The sequence below is a fragment of the Podarcis erhardii genome (assembly GCF_964252035.2).
Source record: "Podarcis erhardii genome assembly, chromosome: 4".
Taxonomy (NCBI): Eukaryota; Metazoa; Chordata; class Lepidosauria; order Squamata; family Lacertidae; genus Podarcis; species Podarcis erhardii.
Genome location: NC_138508.1, coordinates 55,809,490 through 55,836,161, shown reverse-complemented (window position 1 = coordinate 55,836,161; position 26,672 = coordinate 55,809,490). Strand labels below are relative to the sequence as shown.

At 43.2% G+C, this 26,672-nt stretch overlaps 1 protein-coding gene across 3 annotated transcripts in view; it reads left to right on the top strand.

Annotated features, from left to right (window-relative positions):
- The first annotated feature begins 5,404 nt into the window (after positions 1–5,404).
- The window catches only part of KCNJ6 (potassium inwardly rectifying channel subfamily J member 6), a 104,316-nt gene continuing 83,048 nt past the window's right edge, over positions 5,405–26,672 (top strand). For 2 of the 3 annotated variants that reach the window (XM_081859901.1, XM_081859900.1), the window contains exon 1: positions 5,406–6,643. The gene's annotated coding sequence lies outside the window, so the exon portion shown is untranslated. Of the gene's footprint in view, positions 6,644–26,672 lie in introns of all 3 variants that reach the window. The other variant, XM_081859902.1, reaches the window with a different exon arrangement.

Below are 26,672 nucleotides of genomic sequence, written 5' to 3'. Positions count from 1 at the left end.
CGGTCCACTGTCCCTCAGACCTTGTGGGGGGCCAGAGGGGGGAATGAACAAATTCCTATGCCCCACAAATAACCCAGAGATTCACTTTAAATAAAAGCACACATTCTACTCATGTAAAAACACCAGGCGGGCCCCACAAATAAGCCAGAGATGTGTTTTAAATAAAAGGACACATTCTACCCATGTAAAAGCATGCTGATTCCCAGACCACCCACGGGCCAGATTTAGAAGGTGATTGGACCGAATCCGGCCCCCGGACCTTAGTTTGCCTACCCATGAGTTAAATGGTTGGGGTGTTTGCAAAGGGAACTGTAATGCGTTTTCTTAAGGTGCAATCACGTGCCTCTGTGTGCCTGTCCTGTTCATGAGTGTGTGGGCACATGGGTCTGTGAGGTGGCAACACCAACTAAGGTCATGTGGTCCCCAAATGGTTAGCCAAAGGTGAATGTGGCCCTAGGCCTGTGGAGTGGGAGGTTAGCCGCGTCTGAGCTAGACAGTATATATAGCAGAAGTAATTTCAGGTTTTTACATTTTTCCAGGGGGGAGGGTGGTGGTCATCCCTCACCCTAACCCCAAGGCTTCATCCTGTGTTCCTCCAATAAATTTAGAGGAAAAGAGGTGGCAGGAAAGGAACTAACTATAGGAGTGTCCAGCACCGCCCACCAAGAGTAGAATGCCTTACTCCAGGAGGGAGATAATTGGCACAGGAAGGAACAACTTTGTTGACTCAGCCCACATGATCTCCAATTCTAAGTTTACCAGGGAGTGGTAATATTGAGCTAAGGAGGCATTATCTAGCATGCTGGTCTGTGACATAATAACTAGCCCATAGTGACTAGTCAAGCCATTATGGGCTCTGGTGAAGTCTCTCCCTATAACAGAGAATACAGCAGGATGCAAGCTGATGGATTCCTTCTGGGTAAGTATTAGCTTATCCTACATAATGTTTCAGATATGTTTGTGCATGCTATTTCTTTTTGAATCAAATTTGGGTTTTTTAAAAAATAAAACGCTCAAAACATATCTTCTTACACCATCTATTATATACTTGGAGCCTCACCAAGAAAAGGAAATAAGTTTCCAAGTTTTATGTGGCAACAGATTAGTGGAAGGGTGAAAGGTAGCTGCTTAAAAGCATAATTATCTGTTTTGACTGCTTTCTAATTGCTTAATTTGAGACACTGTTTATAATTCCTTTTATTATTGATTTCAGACCTCCTGGTGGTTAGAAAAAGAGGCTGTTTGGATAAGGTGTGCACTATCCGTTGTTTCACACGCATCTGATAACAATAAAAAAGTAGGTGGCAGCCCAATGGTCTGCGTCTTTATGTGGAAGCACATTGCAGTGAGTTTTACAGAGTTTACCACCAGGCTGGGGAAGTTGCCATTAAGACATGCAGTGCACCAAACAGCCATATTGAGGGCAAATCACCACCACCATCCGTGAGTATTAGTTGTTGTATTTTAATTGTATTCTTCTTTTCAATGTGGCAGGCAGGACCTAAGGCTTTGAGCCTCCACTGTTAATATGCCACTGCATGATGAACCACAGAACAAGAAATGAAGTTGGGGGGTGTGAATTTCTGGGAGTCAATAAATTAAAGGTGAATAGATTTTAGGGGTCTAAATGGGAAATTGAATTGGGAGGGTTTGAGTGGAACCTGAATGTTGTGAGGGTTAAACTAGCAGAAAGTGAGTAGCTATGGGAGATCTGGTGGGCTCTGAATGTTTTAGATAAAATTTATTGAAAAGAACTTTGTTGGTGGGTTGGGGAAAATATTTGGGAGCATCTAGATGGGCTTTGAATGGTCTGCTGTAAATTAATTGAAGGGGAATTGATTTTGGAGTTTGGAACTCAGATGCAGCATTAAACTTGCCCTCAGTTTATGATTTCGTTTCAAACAAGTAACCAGCAGATGCCTCTAGGACACTGACAATAATGGCATGAAAGCACCTTGTATACCCCCCCCATTCAGTGATCTACTGCCCCTGATCATTGTTGGCAATATTTTGCTATCATGATGGTGAAGCCAGAGAGAGCCATAATGGGGATTTCAACTGAGAAGTTACAGTAAGAACAGGTAAGCTGAGAGAGAAACAGTTAGATAGGGAGAGGCAGAATTAGTACTGAATAGTCTGTGACTTAGTGGACTTCAATATAGTTTATAGGGAGGGGGGAGGCTGCAGTCAGGAATCCAGCTACAGAATAATGAACCAATGCAGCCTAAATGTGCACACTCTTTTGGCATTCACATCCTCTTTGTAACAATTGGACAAGATGAGATTTTTTATCATTCATTCTGGCTACAAATTATGATCGACAGGGTTATTTGCTCCCTCCTTCTTCCCCATATAGGTTAATGAGGTTGTAAATTAGGGAGACAACATAATCTGATTATCATATATCACAAAGCAGTCACATGGCAGAGCAAAGCATAGTGGCAACATTTACAGCTGCCTTTCATGGGAGAGATGAGCCAAGCATCCAGAAAGCGGTGGAAATGGAGGCAGTAAAATCAAAGCAATTTGGCGTTTTCTGTTGAACGATGATAGCCATTGAACACTACAGCCCACAACCATCTCTTTACATATTGCCAATTCAAATTCATTATTGAACACAAGATCTAAGCCAAACACCTGCCATTTAAAATGAGATGACATGATGCAAGGAAAAGCAACACAAGGGCAGAGGGCTAATATAAAAGGAACGTTTCATGGTGAAGTTCATATGTAAATATACAGGAAAAATATGAGGAAAGTTGTGTACTGGATTTAACAAAGGAGAGAGGGAAAACAAAGAAAGATTTATTTTAGACATCAGGTAGATTTTTGCAGTTGAATTACAGCAATAATTCCACAACCTTTGACACACAGAGAACCTTTAGTTAACCAGTGGGTTTCCCCTCTCCCCTATTATTCCATATATCCAAGTGCAGCAGTCCTAAATGTAGATCCTGACAGCTGTTTAAAAATTGTGGATTTGTGATAGTTACATATCTTAATTAATGTCTGGAAGAATAAAGGCTGTAATGCAATTTATTGTTTGCTACATAAGTCATTCTGAGCAGCACCTCCATGGGATTCCTGACTTTAAACCTCTCGGCCTTGGAAGTCTAGCTGCCAAATACCACAGCAGCTGGAAAAGAAATACTGAAGAAAGGACAAGGGGAATTTCCCTCTGGTGTGACTCAAATAACAAAGCTTATTTAGCTAGTTTCCACCCACTGCTGTCTTTGTTCCCCTCCCGTTCTGGGTCTGCAGCATGCTCTGAAAATTTTCCAAACAGATGGTATCTCATCTCCATGAGGCATGAAATATTCTCCGCAATAGCAGAATTTGGCCCTTTAAATATCACATGTAAAAGTTGCTTGCCACTTTAATTCCTTGTCAATTCTGAAAGGGAACTAAACATGGCACTATTAGAGGTACTGATGAATGGCAGCATTAAAAAAACAACCAACCTGTCACACTTTCTTTCAGTGCAGTGGAACACAAGTATTATTTGCAATCAGAGAAGAATCTTCTTCAAAATCCCATGCTTTTCATCTGAGCAAAAATAAGGAACTTGTGGGTCAAGTCCCAAGGCTAATACAATGTTGTAAGATAATAAAGGCAGTGATCACTCTTCATTTATTATGAAAAGAGCAATTCAACATGTAATAGAGCATCTTGGCTAGTCTCTAAGGAGCGTTGGTGGAATATCAATCTTTGGTTGGATTATGTTCATGTTTTCCTATTAAAAGGTCCAGATTTGCTGTTGAAAATCTCCCCTTTGAATGCACAAATCTCAGAGCCAGCTCACTCAGCCAAACAGTTGCTGCATGAAAATGTGGGAAGGTGGATCTGTACAGAGTTCAGTGCATGGTGAAATAAAGGTGTGAGCCACTTTGCAGCACACTTTTGTGAGTACGGCAGCCAATGGTGCAACAAATGTAAGTTGCGGCAAACAGTGTGTGTGTGTGCAACAAATTCACTGGACTCACATTTATGTTCTTAACATGCCAGTTGAGTCATGTGAATTGGCTGTTCATATTACTGATATCCAACTGAGATGCATTTTCCAAACACTCATTTTAACCATCCTTTCAATGTCAAATATTTTAGCTAGGGACTGTGGTCATATAAACCAACATGCACCCTGACCTCCTGACTAACAGAAACTCTGCTTCACTATATTAGTCAAACCAGAGAAAAGCATCAGAAGCCTGCAGGCAACACTTTCCCAAGTGTCTCTTTTTTTTTAAGCCATTACTGTTTAGAAATTGCAGATCTGTTGTTCCCGAGCTGCATGCCAGCACTACATGCTGGATGTAATGAAGGCCCAGAAACATCCCACATGGAGTATAACATAGATCAAATCCAGGGTTCACTATACAGATTCATTCACATAAATACTAGACTAAGGCCAAGTTACTCAAATAGACTGCCATTCTTCCCCATTTTCCCACTAATAAAGTGCAGACCAAGACGGTGGTATTTGTCAGCTGCAAATATAATACACACTATCTTCAGGAAGCTTGGAGTTAATTACATGGAAACACAGGGCAGTTTCCCATCTAGAATTTGCCAGTATTAGAAATGTTCAGTTTTCACAAAAGGCTATTTTGGTCTTGTTTAAGCAATGGAGAACAATAAACAGGAATATGAAAGAGCAAGACTGGCAGTGGTCAAGTATGCAAACACACACACACAGAGAGAGAGAGAGAGAGAGAGAGAGAGAGAGATATGCCTCCACATTAAGAGCAAGATGCCAGCCTGCAATGGTCATCCACTGACCCCTGTAGAGCAACAGCTTTGGCTGAAGCAGTCGGCACACCATCAAGAATTGCCTTGCTGAATATAGTGAAGGACTAGCTACGTCCAGAGTCAAGTGAAGCTTGCCCTATCAGTCTCAATGAGCATGAACCACCACTGGGCTTGCCTCTCTTCAACCAAGCTCAGACAGCCACCCTTTGGAAGCTGATGAGCATGATGGAGCTCACCAATCTTGTTTGTTGCTTGTCCCCACCCAGTATCTGGTGATCAGAAATGCACTGTCACCAGGGACATTGTGAGGGCGTGGCTCGGGGGTAGGCTGAGCCCCAGGTCTTTTGCACTGGCCCACAGATCTGCTGCCCCTTGCCCTAACCATTTCATCTTTTTAAAAAAATGCTTGCTGTGTAGTTAGGCCTACTGCAAAGTGCTGCACTAGTGAGACCCACCACCACCACCATATTAATTTGCCCAGAGGGAAATACATGTCATGGGCTTCCACTCCACATCTGTTAAGTTCCTACCAAGGTCACTAAACATGGGGCGGGCTCTATCTTCATCTGTACCACCCAGATTAGAATCCCAACAGCCGATATCATTAGGGAAAGGGCCATGGCCCAGCGAGTGGAGCACATGTCTTGCATGCCAAAGGCTGCAGGTTCAACACACAGCATCTTGAGGGAGATCTCCCCTGTCTGAAACTCTGGAGAGCTGCTGGCAGCCAGAGGAGACAAAACTGAGCTAGAAGGACCAATAGTTTGACTCCGTATAAGGCAGCTTCCTGTGTTCCTGTATCATTTTTTAAATCTACACCACTTTGCCCTACAAAGTCACATTACTATCTTCTCCCATTTATAGACAGAAGCTTCCTCTAAATACTTGCTTGTCGTTATTCAGTGTGGACCTTGTCAAGCAAAGCTTCACAATCCTACCACAGCGTGCAACTCGCCACAGCCACTGTGCTTAATGTCTCTCAATTTCTTTATCCTTGCCAAAAATGTTCCTATTTTCTTCGCCAAAAGACATAATCCACACAGCCTTTTTTAGAAAGAGAGAGAGAGGAAGGAAGGAAGGAAGGAAGGAAGGAAGGAAGGAAGGAAGGAAACACTATGAATTCCACATGCCCCCCCCCCTACTTCAAAGAATCTAGCGTCTGTTCTTCTTTGCCTCAGCTCAGGAAAAATAAAAACCTGTTCCCAGGAAACGGAGCGGGTTGGTTGCACACGCAGTAAAGTTTCCATTTAGTCTCTTCCAAGCTGAAAAGGAAACAATCTCCCCTCTTAAAAAAAAAAAAAAAAAGTGGTCGTGGGGAGAACCTGCCATAGCTTGTACTTCGTCGGTTCTGCACTAGATGGCACTGCGCGAAGTTTTATCTGCTCTTGTTTTGTTCCAGCGACTGGAAACCCAGGCTGGGATCGAGCGGAATTCATTGAAGCTGCGGGCTTTCGTGACGTGTCCCTGAGCGCTCCATTACTTTGCTCGCTGCCAGCGCTTTATTGTTCTTGCTCCGCTCCGATCTTCTTCTTCCCCACCTTCCCTCGTGGTGCCCATCCGATGCCTTCGCCATCCCGCTGAACTCTGCCTGGGCGACCAGCGGGCGCCCGCTCAACTCCAGCCCTCTCGCCCGGCTGCGCTTGCGGAGGAAGCCCAAAGGGATCCAGAGGCAGGTGAGCAGCGCGCAGGATGGGCGCCGCGGAGAGCAGCGCGGGACCGCTGTAGACGCGGGACGCCTCGCCTGCCCTTCCCTTGGAGACGGGCAGTGGCTCGAAATCGGCCTTCCATCCTCCAGTGAGCGACCAACCGCCCCCAAAAAGCCACCCACCCGCGCCCACCCTGCTCGATCTCGGAGGGAGGAATCATGATCGAGTGAGCGAAGCTGTGCGCCGAACAGGTAGGGCAATGCAGCTTTCTTCCTTCTCGCCGTGCGCGAAGCCCTGGAGGGATCCAGCCCTCGCTCCTTCCCCCTCCGCCCTCGCCCACCCGAGCAGATCCCGTCCCAAAGTTGTGCTTTTGGGAGACGGAGGTGCCAACGGTACGGCGACAAAGCGACGGTCCGTTTCGCATCCTCTTCTTGGTTCGCCGGTGAAAACCTGGAAAGGCTTGGCGAGGTGATGGAGGGAGGCTTGAAACGCAGTCGGCCACTTCTTCCAGATCTGTTTCTCTCTCCCTTTGGGTCGGAACTCCGGATATGTTGGTGGAGAAGGCTGTGGGGAAGGCGTGTGTGTGTTGAGTTGTTGAAGGAATCAATTGTTCTCCGATCCTGTTTACCAGAAAGAGAGGGAAGGGGCGGGTATCTTCGTTGGCTTGGTTTCTGTCCATGCAGCCAGATGTGCATCGGGAGGGGAGCAATAATTGGATAGTAAAAGTCACCCAGCCCCAAGATCCTTGAAAGTTGTGGCTCTCTTCTCCCTTCCCCGGCAAAAACCTCTTGGCTGAAATCAGACAAGTTACGAGGCTGTGGTGGATTTTTAAGAATAACCACATCTGGAGAACCTATTTGGACCTATTTGTTTGTTTACTAAGAACAAATGATTGCTAGTTTGTTTCATGAAGATAGGGAGACAAACCATGATCTAATTATGTAACTGAGCAGGGTACTTAACCCCACATTTCAAGCTCTGGGAGGCTGGTGTGGGAAACAGCAGAATGCTCCAAATAAAGACCTGCATGGCAACATCCAGGATATAAGGAGAGAATATTCCCACGAAGCTTGAACGGGAAAAGGCAGGGCTGAGAGTGCCAGCTGAAACCCGTGGCAGGATTCTGCCTGATTTCACTGGCGCTGGATGGCACCCTAAATTTGCATCATAGCAGAGCAATGGTTACAATAGAGTGGGGGGTGTCATTAAAAGAACAAGGCATCTGTGGCACTGTGACGCAATGTCACACAGTCATGCAGTGGCACCCATTTCCCTCCTGGATCTTTTGAGGAGCAAGAGAGTTCTGTGATGTGCAAAGCAGCAAGCGAAAGAAGTCTTTAGGCTAATGAGGTGATGCCTAATTTGTCTTGCTCGGAGGAACAGAGCTCACTATCACCATGGCGACCCAGGGAATATTAACTTCAATTCCATAGAACATGTGGGGTGGGGGGGTATCTTTCCCAGTTGTAAGTGGGGGGCGGGGTGGGACAATGAAAGGCTTGCCGCCACTGATTTAGTAGAGAAAGTTTGTGGCTTTGGGATGATGTCTTGCAGCAAGATCAAGTTGCCCTCTCTTAAGCATAGGATGCATAAACCATGCATCAGCACCATGGACAGTGCAACATGGAAAAGCCACTCCATTCAGCCCCATGAGCGTGGTGTTGCTTCTTGAAACTTTCCCAACTCTCTTTGGTCAGTTTAAAAGTTTGCATTCTAGTGAAAGGTGTGAAGTGGGAGAAGAGAGAGGCTTATTGTACATATTACAGCATGCAAGTCCCTTTTGCAGGGGGGGTGGGAATTAATCTGCTTTGTGCATAGCAGTGGTGCAGCATCAGAAGAGTTCTTGGGAATGAAGATCAGCTCCAGTAGCTGGAAAGTGGAAACAATCAAGCAATTTTAAAAAGTGATAGGAAGAGAAATGGAGTTGTTTTTCCCATGCTGGTTTATCTCTTGAACTTTTCAGGGCCCAAGATAATAGTTTTGCGGCATGTACTGTGCAGACATAGCGCAGTCTGCCTAAAAAGCACAGCTCTGCCCCAGTCTGGAAGATGAAAAGGGGATGTGGGCACCACTTAGTTAAGTTCATGAACATTTATTTGGTAGTTGTATAGCAATGCCACTAATTGGATGGTGCTAAAATTACAGATCCACAGGGCTAGGAGGGACTCTAATGTATTCTATTCTTAAATCATTGCATCTGGGATGGGACAGAAACTCTCTGTCCAATAGACCTCCCATCAAAGTCTCTAGCATTTATATTACACTCTCCCACAGGTAGCAATCTTGAACCGTCAAAAGTGTGCTGAAGATGAATTCCTAAAGAAAAAGGATCCCGTGAAAATCTACGAAAGCAAATATATATATATATATATATATATATATATGAAGTGTGAAGCACTAATTAAGGCTTGCAAAGAGCCTATGTATGGTTTCCCAAGTGTGAAAATGGAATAGAATCATAGAACCTTAGAGTTGGAAGGGACCCAAGGGTCATCTAGTCCAACCCCCTGCAATGCAGGAATCTCAGCTAAAACATACATGACAGATAGCAATCCAACCTCTGCTTAAAAATCTCCAAGGAAGGAGAGTCCACCACCTCTCGTGGGAGTCTGTTCCACGGCTGAACAGCTCTTACTGGTTTTTCCAAATGCTTAGACGGAATCTCCTTTCTTGTAACTTGAAGCCATTGCCTTGAGTCCTACCCTCCAGAGCAGGAGAAAACAAGCATGCTCCCTCCTCCATGTGACAGCCCTTAAGATCTTTGAAGATGGCTATCATAGCTCATCTTTTCCAGGCTCACACACAGATCAGAGACACATTGGTGCTATGCTGGCAGATTGGCTTAATGGCACCAAGAATGCAGGCTCAGCCTAAGAGGGAAGATGGGAAAACACACAAGGAGAATTTTTTAAAAAAACACATAAATGTTTCCAGGATCCTGTACCCACTGGTAAGGGACAGGGCTGGCAATGGAGCCCAACCTGCCACCCACATCCAGAGAAAGCGAATGACTCCTGCACACTTTTGCCTGTGACATAAGCGTGAAGTGAGTAAAACATGGGAGACTTCTGTAGCAGTTAGGCATGACAGCCCGTGTTCCCCCTTCCCTTGCTTAGCCATATGGGATGCTCTGTTCTGGTACTCCCAGAACTTCCCTCTAATATTTGGATGAAGGGTGATATACAAATGTAATAGATCATCAGCATGAGCATCAGTTGTTGGAGTGGGATTTGGTATTATGTGTTTGTGTGTGGAGGAAGTCAAGAGCAAGGTACCTTTTAGAGATCTAGGCATAGATGTGTTAGCAACGGGCTCAAGTTACCATGCATCTAACGAGGCTAGCCTGCTTTGCGCAGAGTGCTCCCTTTGTGTGCAAGGTGCCCTTTCTCCATAGTTTCTCATCCCCAGAGTTCCCTTTGTGAACCCTTAAGCATGTGCAGCATTGGGCCAGAGAGAGATAATCCCAGACACAGCATCCTATCACCTCAGTTATTGTCTCCCTGTGTGGGGTTTATAGACTGATGGTAGTGTGATTGGGTTCTGAGCTACATCATAACCTGTGCTTTGTCACTGTGACATGTGTGGGGCCATCACTGATGTGGGGTTAGCTATATTCTCAAAGAAAAAAATCTCACCTCATTGAAATCAATGGGAGGAGTTGCACTGTCCATGAGTCAAAGAGGTAGAGAGGATGCAGCATAAATGTGCTCCTGCTATGTGCTGCCACCCATGCGCCACCCACAATGCTACCCTGTTTAGCCATTTGACCAGCATGACCTGTCATGGCAGTTGCATATCAAATGTTCCTCCAACATTGCTGTGTCCCTGTCAAATACTTTAGCCCCCTCATTCAAGGATTTGTCAGTACAGAATTGTGCCCTGAAGATATTCAAAATGAAACCATCATTTCAGTGGAATAGCCCTTGCTAAGTTGGTGTCCTCCAGACAGTGGCAGACCTTGGGGTCTCAAATTTCAGTGGCGCCCCCTGCCACTTGTGCCCTATTCTAAATCATAGTTGCCATGTCCCCTGCAGCACCCCAAGGCTCCTCACCCAGGGTGACCAAACCGGTCACGCTCTCCTTAATCCACCTCTGCTCCAGATTGGGGCTGATGGGCATTGTAGTCCCACAAATCTGGAGGGCAATAGATTGGCAAAAGCTGCAATAGTATTTTATAGAAATGGAGAAGGTGGGTGGAATGGTGGGCATGTTTGGGGGATTGCAGCTACAGTCTGCAAAGCAATCTCATTCCAGCACCACAGAAATCTAAAGAAATCTATGGCCACACCTACTCCAGACTTGGCATCTTACAGATAAACTAAAAGGCCTTCTGGCACAGATTAAACACTGAACGTCAAACAATTGTCAAATGACATATGCAATTGGATCAAAGATTACAGCCATAATCCTCCGTACACTGAATTTGGAGTAACTTCCAAGTAACTCTGCCCTGGGTCACTCAACAAAACTGTTTGGTTGGTGACTGCTCTCAAGTGGTTACAAGAAGCAGGAGATGGTAGGCAAATAAATGCTCTTCCTGTGTTTCCGAAGCTCTAGTGCGTAGTCTGTTCTGCATACTATTTGAGAGCCTCCCTAAAATACAGCCGTGTACACAAGTATCATTTCACATTGACATTACTAGTTCTATTTCTGTTTCTTGCTACCATTATTTCTCTCTATTGTTAGACATACAAGACAATCAAGAACAGAAAGGAAAACAAGAAAATAATAGTGTTCATTTAGGAAAGAAATCTTTCGATGAGTCATTTTGATTCTGTTCTCTGTGCAAATGCATGTGCGTGTTTTGTTTTGTTTTTTACATTTCACAAACACACTGTCTTTTAGTACTTTACGTAGTCTTCAACAGACAACAAGCAGTAAATACACATTTTTTGTGGAGGGGGAAATAAACTGAAGATTTATATACCTGGAGAAAAAATTTAAATATGTATTTGTAATCAAATGTCTTATTTTTATAGGTCATTAAGTTATCTCACCCTGTAACTCAGTGAAAATAATCTAAGGGGCAGGGAGGGAGGGAGAAAGAGATGGGGGGGGCAATCAACCAGGAACTACACATGTCCTTGTCACTCTGAAGTCTGTAGAAAATAATGAATTTTGTAGAATATTGCAAGTAGAAACTCCAGATTCTATGACTAGATTATAGTGTGTATATTAGTTACACATAATGCTGACAACAGAATATACATTTTTTCAGATCATGGAATTTGGAGGAAATGGTGAGGATTAAGGTGATAGGAGGAAACGGGATTTAAAATGCATTTGGGCAGCAGAATCATAAGGAAGAATTACTGCATCTTCTCACTGTCTGCAAGTGCTTGTCTATCTGTGACTGCTGACCAGCTTTTCCCAATGAACTCTGGTTTTTCTGTGACACCTTATGCAATAGCAGAATGATCGAGCCCGGAGGGATGTTGCTTATGCCCCGTCAGTTCTTCATCCCACACTCTGCCGAGACCAAAGAATGCAAGTCAACGTTTTGATTTGACTAAAATCAATGTCACACAACAGTCCTGATCATCCTCAGAAACAAGCACAATCAACTAGGTTGGTGGGGTGATGAAATGCTCACATCGCACACAAACAGCACATACCTCAATGCAGTGCAATGTCAGGATTCCTGGGGTTTTTTTTTCATTTGTGCCCCACTCTTCCTCAAAAAGACCAAGTAGCTTGCACATGGTTCCCAGGTAGTCTCACATCCAGGCAGTTGCCAAGCCAGGTATGTTCATGCTGTCCAGCACACTTGTGTAAATCCAGTATTCAGTTCCTTACAGCAATATAAATTTCTGCATCAGCATAGCAGGTATAACCAGTGCTTTTTTCTGGGGGGACGCAGGGATACGCATACCCCTAAACATTTTGTGGATCTAAGTTTGGTCTCATTGAGGGGCAGTATTTCAATATGAATAGGAAAATGAGAATATCCCTAAACATATATATATATATATATTGGGGGGGAGCACTGGGTATAACAAGGGAAGGAGCACAGGTCAGCAAAGCATTTAACCACACCAGATCCATACATTGCTTTGGAAGGGAAAATTGGCGAAAACTTAGTTCTGGGGGGTGAGGGGTTAAGGATTCATCTTCTAACACTGTCACGGGTACGAAATCTCTGCTGTCCCTCCACATAAACTAGGTTGTTCCCTGCAAGAAATAAAGAACCAACAGATAATAGCCCCTTAGGCAGATTCTGGGGCCTAAATCTCTCCCCAATCCAGTCCAACATATGGACCTATACCTGCCAACCAACAGGACTGGGCTGCCCCAAGTTTGAAATCAATATTGCTAGCACAGTTTGTTACTTCCTTTATAGAAAGCTAACAGTTTGCACCTCAAAGGTACTGGAACATGAAACTGCTGTCTGTAAGCCTAATTATTTGGTACTGAACAGCGTGTCTTCTTGTGTATGAAAGGGGTGGGTGGGAAAGAGATAAGACACAGCAGCTAAAAATATTGGTCTAGAAGATATTGGTTCCTATGGTCTCCCTCTCCATAGAAGCTTGAAAAACGAGAATGAAAAAGAGCCATCATAAGCATTGATAACAAAACTGTTCAGCATACGTGAGAGTGTTTATTGTTACATAAGCTACCGGTAATAGCCTAATGACAAAATTATTCAAATACAGTTTAAATGCTATGGAAATGGAGGAAGGGAGGAAAGAAATTGCTATAGTCATCTAACCTCCAAACTAAATGAATTCACTGATACTTTTTTTAAAAAAAAGAATGTTTTCGATAAGTCCAGCATTTTAACTTGCCAAGATAGGAATCATATTTTGCCCTCCTACAGATGTTCAATTCTCTTGTCAAAACGAAATCTTTTTACACTGTTCATTCAGTGAGAAATTTGGATTTGTTTCTGGAGACAAATCACTCCAAAGACAAAACAATTAAAATTATGTCTGAGAAATAGATTTCCTCTCGTCTACAACTCTTAACAATTCCCTCACATCGGATGCTTGGCCAGATGAGAACTAGATGAAAATTATACTCTGTTTCAGCTAACTATATTAATCATGTCTGTGTAAGGATCAGATGACAGAGTGCACCATTAAAACATCACACTTACGCAGGAATTATTTCCATGTTTTGAATGTTAACCATCTGAAATGAGAGGTAAGTGTTACTTCCTATTGAAAGTAATAATAATAAAGTAAGCTTTGTGTCAGGGAACTGCCATCGGAGCTCCAAGTGGTGGAGGGGCTCCAGGATGCTGGGAGACCCTCGGATGCTGAGGAGGGAAGCAGCAGGGGGAGAGGGAGAGTTTCAGCGGAAACAGAGTCGGAGGAACGGCTCCGAGACGCTTCCAGTGAGAACAGCGGGGAGAGCTCAGGACCTCCCCTTGGGACGCCCACTCTGCGCAGGGAGCTGTCACGCGGAGAATCAAGGCGCAGAGTTTCTGTCAAAGAACTCTTATGTTGGAGGAAATTCCGGAAACGCCCACTGACGGATTCTGCCAGCGATTAAGGCAGCCATGCACCGATGGCTGCGCGGAGAGGGACAGTTTTGAAACTGATTACAAGACTCTGAGAGTGTAAGCGCTCACACACAAGTAGCCCCATATCTCATCACACTTTGCTTTGAACAATTTTAGTATCACAAGCATTTGATAGAAGGTGCTTTAATTTTGGTTTTTATTATCAATTGCTTATGTTTTACATCTTTAATTAGCTTTTATTGTTTTATTGTTTGCGTGTATATTTATTTTTCAAAATATAATAATAATAATAATAATAATAATAATAATAATAATAATAAGGTTCTGTTGTTAGCCACCATGGAAATACTCAAAGGAGAAGTATAAGTAAGATAAGAATAAGATAAATAAAATAAACAAACCAATTTATTACGATTGGTGAGTGGTAAGAAGAGCAGGCAAGTTGTGGCCCCTGTAGCAACTTTCCGGACAGTTTATAGACAGTTTCTACCATCTCTTATTATCTCCTGTGAAATTCCGGGGGGGGGGGGGTATGCTCTGACCAAAGCTATATGAGCTTCTGTGACATTACATAGCCCATATGTTACTGTTGCTGTGGCCTGAATGAATCTGCCTACTGTGATGACAGGAGAAAATAAGTTTCTAGGGGAGCAAGAATCTGTGTCTTGCACACAGGGATTATTAGGTGTTATTGCAAAAGACTGCTCTGTAGTGAAGGGGCTAAGTGGGAGAGAAATTACCACCTCAGGGAGAAAATACCATACTCTTGTCTCACCACAAAATTGTGGGAGACAAGAGTAGGGTACTTTCCTACAAAATTCCCACAAAATAGGTGGGAGGCTGTGCCACAGCCAGCAAATCAGCATAGCTTTTACTGGGATGGAAATTTATTTCTTACTTATTTAATGCATTCTCATTATGCAATTCAGGCAAAGAAAGGAGGAGGGGGCATCAGGCCACTTACAAATGTCAAGACAGCCCTCAGGCTCACAATCTAAAAATACCCGACACAAAAGGGAAATGGATTGGGAGGGAGGAGGAAAAAAAACAAAACTCTGGCACTATATTGCAATGATCAACTGGAATGAAAATATTTCAAGGTGGAGAGAAACCAAAAGTTGCTAGTATTTTGACAGAGCTGACAGACATGCCATACAATTCCATCTCTACCCCTCTCCTATATGGAATGGATGCAGTAGATCAGGCATAGTCAAACTCCAGCTCTCCAGATGTTTGGGACTACAATTCCCATCATCCCTGACCACTGGTCCTGTTAGCTAGGGGTGATGGGAATTGTAGTCCCAAACATCTGGAGGGCCGGAGTTTGCCTATGCCTGCAGTAGATGATAACTAAGGAAGGAGCCTGGTGGATCCAGTGTTTCAGCAGAGCAGATGGAGAGGCCTTGCAATGGGTTTGGGGGGAAAGCAAGTACCAATGGAAGGTCATTCCAGAACAAAAGTGGAAGTAGGTGAATGAGGACATCCAAATCTCGTCCTAAGAGAAAAAACAGCCTGCAGATGCTCAGAACAGAGAATGCCTTTCCCTCACACCCATAGATGCTGAGTGCCTTCTTTCCTGCTGAATTTCCCATAAGTTTCTTCCTACAGAAACAATGATGTATAGATTGAAAGAAGAAAGCCGAAGGCTGGAAGGAAAAACAAAATGACAAGAAAACGAGCTCCTAATTCAATGGTGTAATCAACTGTGTTCTGCAGTATTTAATCAGAGGATCCCTCCATTCATTTATCCAGCTCAGGCTTCTGCTGCAGCATTGCAGGACACCTTCTGGTTCCGTCCCCCCCACTCCCCATGAGGAGGAGAATTTTTTCAGTCTCACAAGAAAAAGAGAAATTGTGAGGGCCATTACACAGAAGCATACCTGGGTTTGCTGCTGCAGATCCATGACACGGGAAGCAGCTGCCAATTATGGTTTAGACTTGCATTATACACGCTTGCTGTTGTCACATTCCCACCTTACGTATTTACATCTACTGCACTAAAGCTGCTTGTGAAACAGAACTGTGTATCAACCCTCGGTATGTGGTTCTTCCTAGATTTAACCCTATTAAGGGCCCTTTCAGTTCGTTGAAATTTAAGGGCCAAAACAGATCTGACAGAGGATATAATTGGTTAGGATCTCCTGTGGTTCTTATGTTGCTTATGAGCTGCCCTTTGAGGATCAAGGAGATGGTGCTCTGGGAGACGGTGAGTCACCTTTTCCTTCACTGCCCTTTTCCAGATATGACCTCTACTCCACCAATACCCTAAGCATCTGTCAGTGTGTTTTCTCCCTAAGCAGCTCTGGGGAAAGATTTCTATAGGCTCCTTGACTTCTCTCTGACCTAGCTGCTTGGGGGGGGGGGGAGATCCATTGCTATGATATAATCATGTGTCCCTGTGAGCACCTTGGTTGGGGAGAGCCTGGCTGAAGGGGGACCATCTCAGTCAGAAATAGCAGGTTGCTCCCCTTCCCCATCCTCTGTGGAGGTGGCTGAGGCCAGATCCATACCATGCATCTCCAGCACATGTGTATGACATTCCCCCAAAGCATTCTGGGAACTTCCCCCTCACAGAGCTGCAGTTCCCAAGGGTTCTTTTGTGGGGATTAATATGCTTTGGATGTGATTTAAATGTATGGTATTGATTGGCCCTAAGAGGGCTCTGGGGCATTTCCTGCCAGATCCTTTTGTTCCCAGTCTGCATGGGAGAATCCAGAAAAATGAGGATGGGGTCCAGATAACCTCCTCTGGTCTAGGGTCCTGTCTTCTGGTGAGCCACAATCTCGTAGCTGTGGCCAATGCCTTGATCATTGCAGTTGAGGATGTTGAATCCAAAGTTGTTCTTCTATTTGTGGAAGGAGTTTTTCCTTGAGTAAAAGGACCCAATAATCTAATTTGGATCCAGACCTGAACATTTTGTGATCATCCCTTGGTCTCCAGCCATCTGTGGAGGACAATGAAAATTCCAGCTTCTTTCTTGCAGGATTATGTTGGAGAGGTTGTAGTGAGCAAGCATTAAAAACAAGAAAAACCTCATTTAAAATATTATTTTCCTTTTAATCTTGTTGTATTTCAATATCTGAATATTAACTGTTATTCAAGGCTCATGTAGTAACTTTGTTCTCACTGGACAGAAACTTGGCCAAAAAAAAAGTCAAGGCTTAAGTGAAAAGATTTGGGGGGCAGTATTTGTCTCTAGGTGTTTTACACTATATTTTGTGAATAGTTCTCTAATTTGGGCTTTTGCCTGACAGAGAGGAAACCTAGCCTAGCTTTCAGGTTTTACTATCTAGAGAAAAGGTACCTGCTTTTAAAAAGCCTTTTAGTTTATACGTTTGACAGATGGCAATTAAGATGCAGAAAGTCTTGTTTAGTCGCTACCAAACAGGGCAACTGAATTGCTGTGGAAATGGTCCCTTAATAAAGGCATGAGATCTCCCCTAACTTTAATTTACTAGTGGTCGTTGCACGGCAGCTTTCTAAAGAATGGAAATCAGTTCCATCAGCTGTCATCCAGTGTCATTTTGCTGCCGTGTTATAAAGCTTTTCATTGACTTGTACTGACATTGTAGTAGCTCTGCAGGAACTTCTGCTATGTCCAGTCAATCAAAGAGGAGCAGCAATGTCAGGAGCTCTACACAGCTCTTGCTAGTTGCCTTTGGCTTCTTCCTGTTCCCTTGCCACAGTAGCCTCTGTCTAGATCACTCTGAAGATGACACTGAGGACCAGCTCAAATTTATACACTTCCTTCTGGATTTCATTGTGCAATCTGTCCTGGATGTCTTTGTCTGCAGCAGAAATGTGGCATCTGTGGCTCTGTCAGTGTCACTAGACTACATTTCCCATCATCCCTGACTGTTAGCCATGTTGGCTGATGGGAACTGAAGGCTAATACAATCTGAGGGAGGGACAGGTTCCTCATTCTCGGGCTACAAAATTGCCTGGAGATAATTATTATATGCTGTTGTTTCATTATATTACTTTTGTGGCTTGGAAAAGGTGTTATGCTGGTAGTCTTGCATATTATTCAAGGGTGTGTGTGTGTTATTTTGTAAATTTTCTTGTGGTGCTGAATTATGGTGCATTGTGTTGTCTTTATTCTATAGTCCTCAGCTTCCTTGACCAGGAAATTAACATGGATCATAGGTATTGATAGACCTACCCTCGATTAATTTGTCAAATCCCCTTTTTCTCCAACTCAGAAGTCATCATCACATCCTGTGCCAGCAAACCACACAGTGTTTGATTGACTATTAAGTTAAGCGTGCATTCTGTGAAGACATGATTTCTTTTGTCCATCAGTTTCATTAGATAATCCAGAATTCTAGTGTTATGAGAGAAGGAGGTTTTCCCCCCTCCCTCTACCCACTTTCTACACATCATCATTTTAGAAATATCTTCAGTTGTCTTTTTTCCTACATTAGAGATGCTTTATCCTCCTCCAATTTTGGCTGCCCCATTTCTGCATCTTTTCCAGTTCTACCATATTTACTGAGATGGGGAAATTAGAGATGTAAAAAGCATAATGACATTTTCCCACCCCTTTTTTCTGATTACCGAGCACCAATTTTGCCTTTGTCACATTCACTGCACACTGAGTTCACCTTTTCATTGAGATCTCCACTGTGATCACAATATGGTTGACCCGGTTAGTCACAGTTCAGACACCATCAATTTATATGTTGTATATTCCCCAATTTGCATAGTTTTACACTGAAGTTACACTGGACCTAACTAGCCGTCTTGTTGCCTAGTCAGCCAGTGGAGAAATCCTGTTGCAATTCTTCACTCTCTGCTTGGGGTTTCACCAACCTATTGCCATATAATCTGCAAACCTGGGATCCTACGAGCCATACCATTTTCATCCTGACTGCAGTCCATTTTTACACAAAATACTTTGTTATTTAAAGTAATGTCATCCTGCTCTTCAGCTCAAAATTATTCTCAGAGCAGCTTACCAGGATCCATAATAATACAGTCCCTGATCACAGGTTGACAATGGAAAAGAAATGGCACAAAAGGAAATGGAATTGGGAGGGAAGAAGAAAAGGCAGCACCAGGTGCTAGGTCTGGGTTACAAGGAGGAGGGAAGTGAGCTCCTTGAGCTGGATGGAGGGGGGCAGGCTGGCCTCCCACTTGCCATTTTGATATTCCCTGGAGGCAAGGGAAGGAACCTAACAGTGATTCTCCTTCTTCCAGCCAGTGGTAGAGGTCAGAGCGTGCTTCCCTTCAGCTTTGCAGTCCCTGGGACAAATTAAATAGCACCAGCCCCAACACAGGGCTTTGGGGCAAGGGGGTGTGTGGAATGCTTTTCTGCTTCTGCAAGAACTGTCCATTTAGTCCTGCCCATTCAACCAATACGTGACTCTCGTAAGAGGAGCTGTCACTTAAACCCCTGGCTGTAAACATTGCAGGTGAGGGATTTCATCGGAAGCTTTTTGGAATCCCAAGTATGTAATGTCTTTGGGTTGAGAACATGTTTGTTCCTTATATTACGGACCATCTGGACATGTTGTCCTAACAAGCAATCCAAGGCAGGTGACTGACTCAGGAGGACTCATTTTAATTGCCACACTCCCAAGCTGAATTTGTGTTTGTGAAATGGTGCGAATTGCTTTGGTTCTGCTACTGCCTCCCTCCTCCTCCTCCTCCTCCTTTTCCTCTACATGCTGTGCTGCTGCACCATTATATAACCAGCCATGTGTGGAAGCTGCATGCAAAAGCTTAAGAGCCAAGATTAACTTGTTAGTTCAGTGCAACAGAAGCAGAGCAGGAAGCTTTTCTTTAAAATATAAGGAGGTGGAAGCCAGCAGCCACCCACTGACCTTCGCTCACTGTAAAGTAATGATGTTGGCATTCTGTAGGATTGATATCCTGCTGCCTGACATCCTGTGCCAGTATTTACTAGAGCCACAGTATTCTTAAATCAGAAGAGTATGCTCTGCATGAAATAGAAAAAGTGACAAGACCATGTTCTGACATAATCCCCCTGATTTTGATGGATGTATAAGTGGTCAACAAATCAGTCATAAGGATAAATTAATTTTCTGGCCAATTTAAATGTTTTCCTCAGTTCATTTAAAATAGGATTTCAAACATCTATATTAACACTGTTGAGGATGGCATTTTCAGACCAGAAGGATGCTTGAGGGGCAGAATAATCACTCTGAAGAATCACTAAGTACACAAGAATGTTCAAAATACAGAAATATGTCATTTTTCTGGGACATGGATATTGATCCCACAATAAAGAACTTCAATCTGATCAACCATGCATGCCCACTAAGAATTAAAGCCCAATGTCCAACAAGATTTGCTCCCATGTAAGTGTGTGTTGGACTGCAGCCTGCATTCTTTCAAAGCTTATGGGACATGTTACCTTTTTAACATCAACCTCTTACTGATAATGATATATGTTTTCAGTGTGGTAAGCTCCTCCCCATTTCTCATTTTACTATTTTATTAGTTATCCATTTAAAGCATTTTTTTGCTTCATTTGTTGTCAAAGGCACCCAAACTAATGCATGGTTAAAATGTCATACAAACCTAGTTTACTTTTTTCATACTCGTGATTTATTTTCAAACTTGGGTTGCTTGAAGCAAAATCACAGATCCTCCTCCACCCAACTCATATTTCTTTCCTCAGCTTTTCTTATTTTTGAAATGAATTGGCATTTAGAATACAAATGACATGCAGCACCATTATACAGTGGCTTTCTTTCTGGTCCCACATTCTTTCTTGGTCACCCACCTTCCCCAGACCATTTCCTTCACTAGACCTGGCCCATGCCAGCTTTATATGCTTTTGTTTGGCTGGAATGATTCTGTGGACTGTGATCATTCCTCTAGCTTGCTTGGATGGAGAAATTTGTGTGCATGCCAAACCTTTGACTTTCATGTTGGGTGGGATGTAGCTTACCCTACAAAGGCGAGAGCACAGGCATTGCTCTGCTCACTTTGACTCTGATCTTGCCCACCACATGCTTGCAAAGGGCCCTGGAAGGTTGCCCATGAGGGAATTCGGCCCTCAGGCTGAAAAATATTCCTCACCCTTGGTGAATAGGACTGCTGCCTTGCAGTGCAATTGTATGCATGTTGGCTCAGAATTTAAGTCTGTATAAGATTCCTATGCTTCTAATGTTGCCTACTTCCTAGTAAGCATGTTCAGGATTGCAACTGCCATCGATTACAAATGAGGAAAAGGTTTTATAGAATATATTGCATGTGCTCTTGATATCCTTCTCTGCTAGAGTCTGGCCTGAGGCTTGAGTTGAAAGCCCCACCAATGCATCCCTTCCCACCATCCTGGGATGTAAATAGACCAGACAGGCACTTGCTCATTAGGACAAGAATGATTTATTCTCTGTATATATTCATGCTTCGCCTCTCTACAGAGCCTTCCAACAAAGCAAGCTCTGCTAGGCTCAGAAGTAGGATGAGATAATTCAACACATTTAACTTAAAATCAATCTTAGGGGGGCTTTAGATATCACAGCCAAGGGAGATCATGTTCTGTGGATGCAGTCTGGTTAAATCTAAACTAAGTATCTAAAACCATAAATATGGAACTCCTGATTATTTCTGTACCAAGCATACTACTGGAACTCAAAAGTCGCAATCTGATTTTCTCTCTACCAAGCTATATAATTTTCTGGCTCAAGTAACTTCATCTGCCCTGCAGGCCACATATTCACCTAATTTGGGAGAATGAACCATGTCTGCAGTGAATCAAAGCGTTCAAGTAAAGCTTTCCATCACTTCACACCTCTTATCCTTGCATAACAGCATCACCGATAAAACACACATGCAAACCCAAAGGCACTGTTGACCATATACTGGGAAACAAAGTCTGCTAGGGAGTGTTCTATTGGCAATGTTCTTCAACCTTAGATTCTATTCAGAAATGCTCAGAAATAAACCCTAGTAGATTTAGTGGAACATACTCCCAGGTAAGAGAGTATATGGCTGCAGACTTAGGGGGGAAGGATTATGCACTGACGTTTAGTCAAGCATCAATACTCCTTGCACAGAATCCTCATAAATGGCAGTGTGGCGTAGTGGTTAAGAGCGGTGGCCTCATAATCTGGGGAACCGGGTTCGCGTCTCTGCTCCTCCACATGCAGCTGCTGGGTGACCTTGGGCCAGTCACACGTCTTTGAAGTCTCTCAGGAAAGGAGGATGTTAGCCACTTTGAGACTCCTTAAAAGGGAGTGAAAGGCAGGATATCAAATCCAAACTCTTCTTCTTCTTCTTCAGTCAGTGAGGGGTTCTATTCCAGTGGTCACATTGTCTCATCTGCCCCAGTGGCCCAAGAGAGTTGAGCATCATTCAGTGAAAACATGGTGTGGTCCAGGAAGTAAGATTTCCCCTCACACACTCTAAAATCCTATTCCCTTATGGTGTCCTTTCCCACCTTGCTCATTTGTTTCCTCTTGTATCATCAGCATTTCTTTTACAAATGCATTTATGAGAGAGTCCAAGCAGAGTCTGGGAAGGCAAGGGAAGTCATTTACGGTAAAGGAAAATAGAAATCTGGTGCCTGTGAATTAAAACTACAACAGTGATTGACAAGTTACAGTAGCGTGTGGTGTTATCTGCATCCACAAGCAATATAAAATCAGCAGCCAGTGCAATTTCCTGATTGCAGTGCCTCGGTGTTGTCACTCGTGATTGCTAGATCCTTATAGTTCCCCTCGAGGCAAATGGGAAACATGAAGGGTGTAATTGGATTCAATAGGGCCACAGCTTTATTTGGGTGGAATCTGATCTGTCGAAAGCTTCCACAACAACTTCCATGGCACATCTGCCATTTCATAGCCTCTCGATCTAAAAGCTCTTGCACCTGCTTTTGATTCTTGTGTCTCGGGACCTTTCATTTATTAGTTGAGTTGTGCAACGCTTAGGGAAGTATCCATGTATTTTTGCCTATTTTGCTAGATTTTTTTTTTCCAACTTAAAAAGGGAGCTCTTCAGGGATGCACCAAGAGTTATCAACTCCTTTCTGATAGGTTAATGAACATGAAAATCATGTGTTCCACAAAAATCTACCATGAACGTAGCCTCTTCATAGAGCTCCCAAAGGGACTGTCAATTGGGCAATGTTCCAGAATGAGACAGGCATGTTCACTCCTTTTGAATATTAAAAAAAAAAAAAGACGAGAGGAGAATTTCCCCAGCAACCGTTGTAATGTAAAATCTACTTCACAGAAGCTTTATGCAGAGAGATCACAACTTGTTTTGGTAAAATGAATGTTCTAAAGGAAAATAAAAAAGATCAGGGCATGTAACGCACGCTGGGTATATTTTAAGGGTCTGTCTTTCTAAACACCCATGCTGAGCCATAATGGAGGTACAGCTAGTTAAGGGCCCTACCAAGAGCTTCTTGAAATCAATGGAAAAATCTCCCATTGATTTCAATGAGCTACTCATCTCTTTTTTTAATGCCTATAAAGGGCAATGCACCAGTGAATTAAGCACCACCAGGACTCAAAGAGTGATAGTCCAGGATTTAATAACTAAAGAAACTGTTGCAATGGAAAATAAGCACAAAAGAACAGTCAGCAACAGAATATGTAGGAAACTTATCAGCAAGAGGCAGGAATTACAGGTAAATAAAAATTAACATAACCATGGCCAATAAATACTATGCATTTGGGAATAAACATCCTAATCCAATGCTATGAAATGAAAACCTTTTAAAAAATACTGTAAAGAAAAAAATGGTCTGTAGCCTCTACAAGTGGAAAGAAAGTATACACCGTCCAAAACATCAATACAGAATTCTTCACCCAGTTCGTACTTCAGATGCATCTGATGGTAGGGATAGCCAAGCTTATTCACACAAGGCATGGGTACAGCCTTTAAAACCTAAGCACTGTACTTTCTTGTGCAAAAAATAACCCACCAAGAAAGTGAATGAATTCTTTCCAAACTTAAAAAAATCACAAATCACCAGCGGCTCTTTTAAAAAATACATGTGTATTAGTCTCACAGGCTGGAAAGTGGGTGAAACCCAGAAACTCAAGGCTGATGATAGTGCCGAAAGCTGGGCAAGATCCCAAAAATGTGTGGGTGTACAGGCCTATATAGCTGTTCAGCCAGTTTCATGGCACCCTTGCAACTAGGGGTTAGCCAACGTAATGTCCTCTAGATGTTGTTGGACTACAACACCCATCAGTCCAAGCTAGCATGACCAAAGGCCAGGGATGATGGGCATTGTAGTTCAACAGCATCTAGAGGACATTACGTTGGCAACCACTGAATGAGAACAAGTCGTTTTATCTCACACTATGTGCAAGCTGAACAAAATGGCTTTATACCAGATAGAAAGATTGTGAATCCTCTTAGACAAATGTCCTGAATGCCAGTAATGCAGAAAAGGGGGGATATGCTAGTTTTTATCTTGAGATGCCCACAAAGTGATCACCTGGAATGGCATTTCTTACTGGCAATGCTAAACAAAAGGAAGAGGGTGGAAGCAAAGCTGTATGAGAAGAAGCACATCTATATTAGGGACCCGCAGCAGTGATCAAAATGAATACCATGAATGTCTTTTGTCACACAGGGGAATAAAAGAAGACAGCCTCTTGTCTCCGCTTTTGTGTGCACTCTCTCTGGAGCCCCTAGCAGACACACTTGGAATTAGACATTGTGCTGTCAGTCAAGAGGTTAACGTCAACCAGAAAGGCTCTGCTCATCAGCATGTTTGCATGTGCCACTGCACTCATCATATCCAACAAAAATAAGGTGGCCTTGAGGCTATTTTGCAGGTGGGATTCATGCCAGGAAATCCAGGTTGTACAACTAAACTGGTTTTGGCGCTCTTGAGCAACAAGCTGCTTTCCTAAAAGATACCTGACTTTTTGAGGAAAGGAAAGTGATGGAGGGAAGCACTGGGTGCTATGACATCATATAACCTTGCCATGAACAAAACAGCTGTCATCGTATCACCTCCATGCAAACAAATGGGCATGAATGTATCTGGAAGAAGCCCAGCAGTCATACATTTAAATGATAACAAACCTGTAAGCATCAAAAGACTTAGTCAGAAAGCAGCAGGCAGTGCATATTAAAATATCTAGGGATGCATTTTCCCAAGAATCCCAGCCCCTGCATCCTTGCTGTGAGACATGTCTGCTTCCATCCCATTCAGGAAAGACATCACAAGTCTCTTGGTATGGGTTCAGCTTTATAAGCCATCCACACCACATCCCCTTTACCTAGCTTGGCACTCCACCCCTTTTTCAGAATGGGAATAGCCAGCTGCCATTAGGAGCTGAGTAGGAATTTTTGGGGTGGTCTCCAATTGGCCTTTCCCAACTACTCCATACAGCCAATCAAATGCCGTGGTAGGGAATTTAGTCAGCTTTCTGTCATAACAGGCATGTTGTGAAGTCAGGAATGGTGGGACTTGTAGTCTAATAACATCTGCAGCGCTGCAAGTTGCCCATCCCTGGCTTATACCAGAATTATTATTTTTAAATTTCTATGTATGAATTGGTATACTACTTATATGCCAAAATGGCTTCTAATCAATGTGTTGGCTTTGTAAACTTTGTTGTTTTTGTTACAACAGACGAACATAGGCACCCCTTTGGAATTTGTGGCTTTATAGATTCATTTCGCTTGACCGGCAATTCTTCTCTGCTACTGTGCTGTTGTTCTGTTGTTTTACCCTTCTTATCTCCTGCTCCAACATCCTGGAAATCTCAAGCTTGCTGCAGCATTCTGGCAGGAGAATGAATTGTCTTCATCAAACCTAGGTATGTCATGCTAGTCGGAAAGCAGAGGCAAAAAAATGGCAAATGTATTCAGCATCTTAAATACAGACAGTGCAAACACTCAAACAAATGACACACCGTACAGTATCCTTCCCAGTCATTATTAAAGTAGCTCTCTACAGGAATCGGCCATTAGGAAACAAGGCAGGTAAAGAAACAAAGGCCAGCAATTCAGAATTAGAAATATGCAGATTGCTGTACCTTGGCAAGGGAAAACACAACTCTTCGGTTGAGCAAGCATCAAAAAAGCAAAGCTGTTGTGCTGTTTATTCTCATAGCCCTCCTGCATGTCCTGTCTGGATTCAGTGCATGCATTCATGTCTCTCTCTTAGCAACATAGGGAGCTGCCGTATACCGAGTCAGACTCCTGGTCCATCTAGAGCTTCATTGTCTACACTGAATGGCAGCAGCTCATGGGAGTTTTAGACATTTACAGCCCTATCTGGAGATGCTGCAGACTGAACTTAGGACCAGGCACTCTATCACTGAGCTACAACCCTTCCCCTCATTGCTAACAAAGCAAATGTGAGCAAGTGCTGGATGGCTTTTCCTGATGTCCAAATAGGAAAGTTGGAGTTTATTTAAAACACAGTACAGAAGCAAAATCAACAATAGCTCTTTCCTTCAAACGCATCCAATTATTATCACCAAAAAGGGGAGCGGGTAGTCAGGTTACTAGGTCTTCAGGTTACTAGACAATGCATTCATGTTATATAGATGTAGAGTAGAGAAAAGGAGAGGAAATGTTTGTTTGATCTATGTTTAGCCAGTCATGTCTAATCTTTACAAGCCTTCTATATTTGGCAACAAATGAACACATAGGGACATTGGCTCAAAAGCTTTATAGATTGTTTTGTGCGTTTGCTAATTTAGAAGCTAGGAATAGACCCAAGGGAGATGGAGTCTGGGTTTGGTGTTTTTCCTATTGTCTGTAATATAAGCCACTGTGTTGCTTTTCAGCACCATTTGCTAATGGTAAACCTACCATGGAGACTTAGGATGAAGGGTGGGCAATTAATAATAACAATAAATATT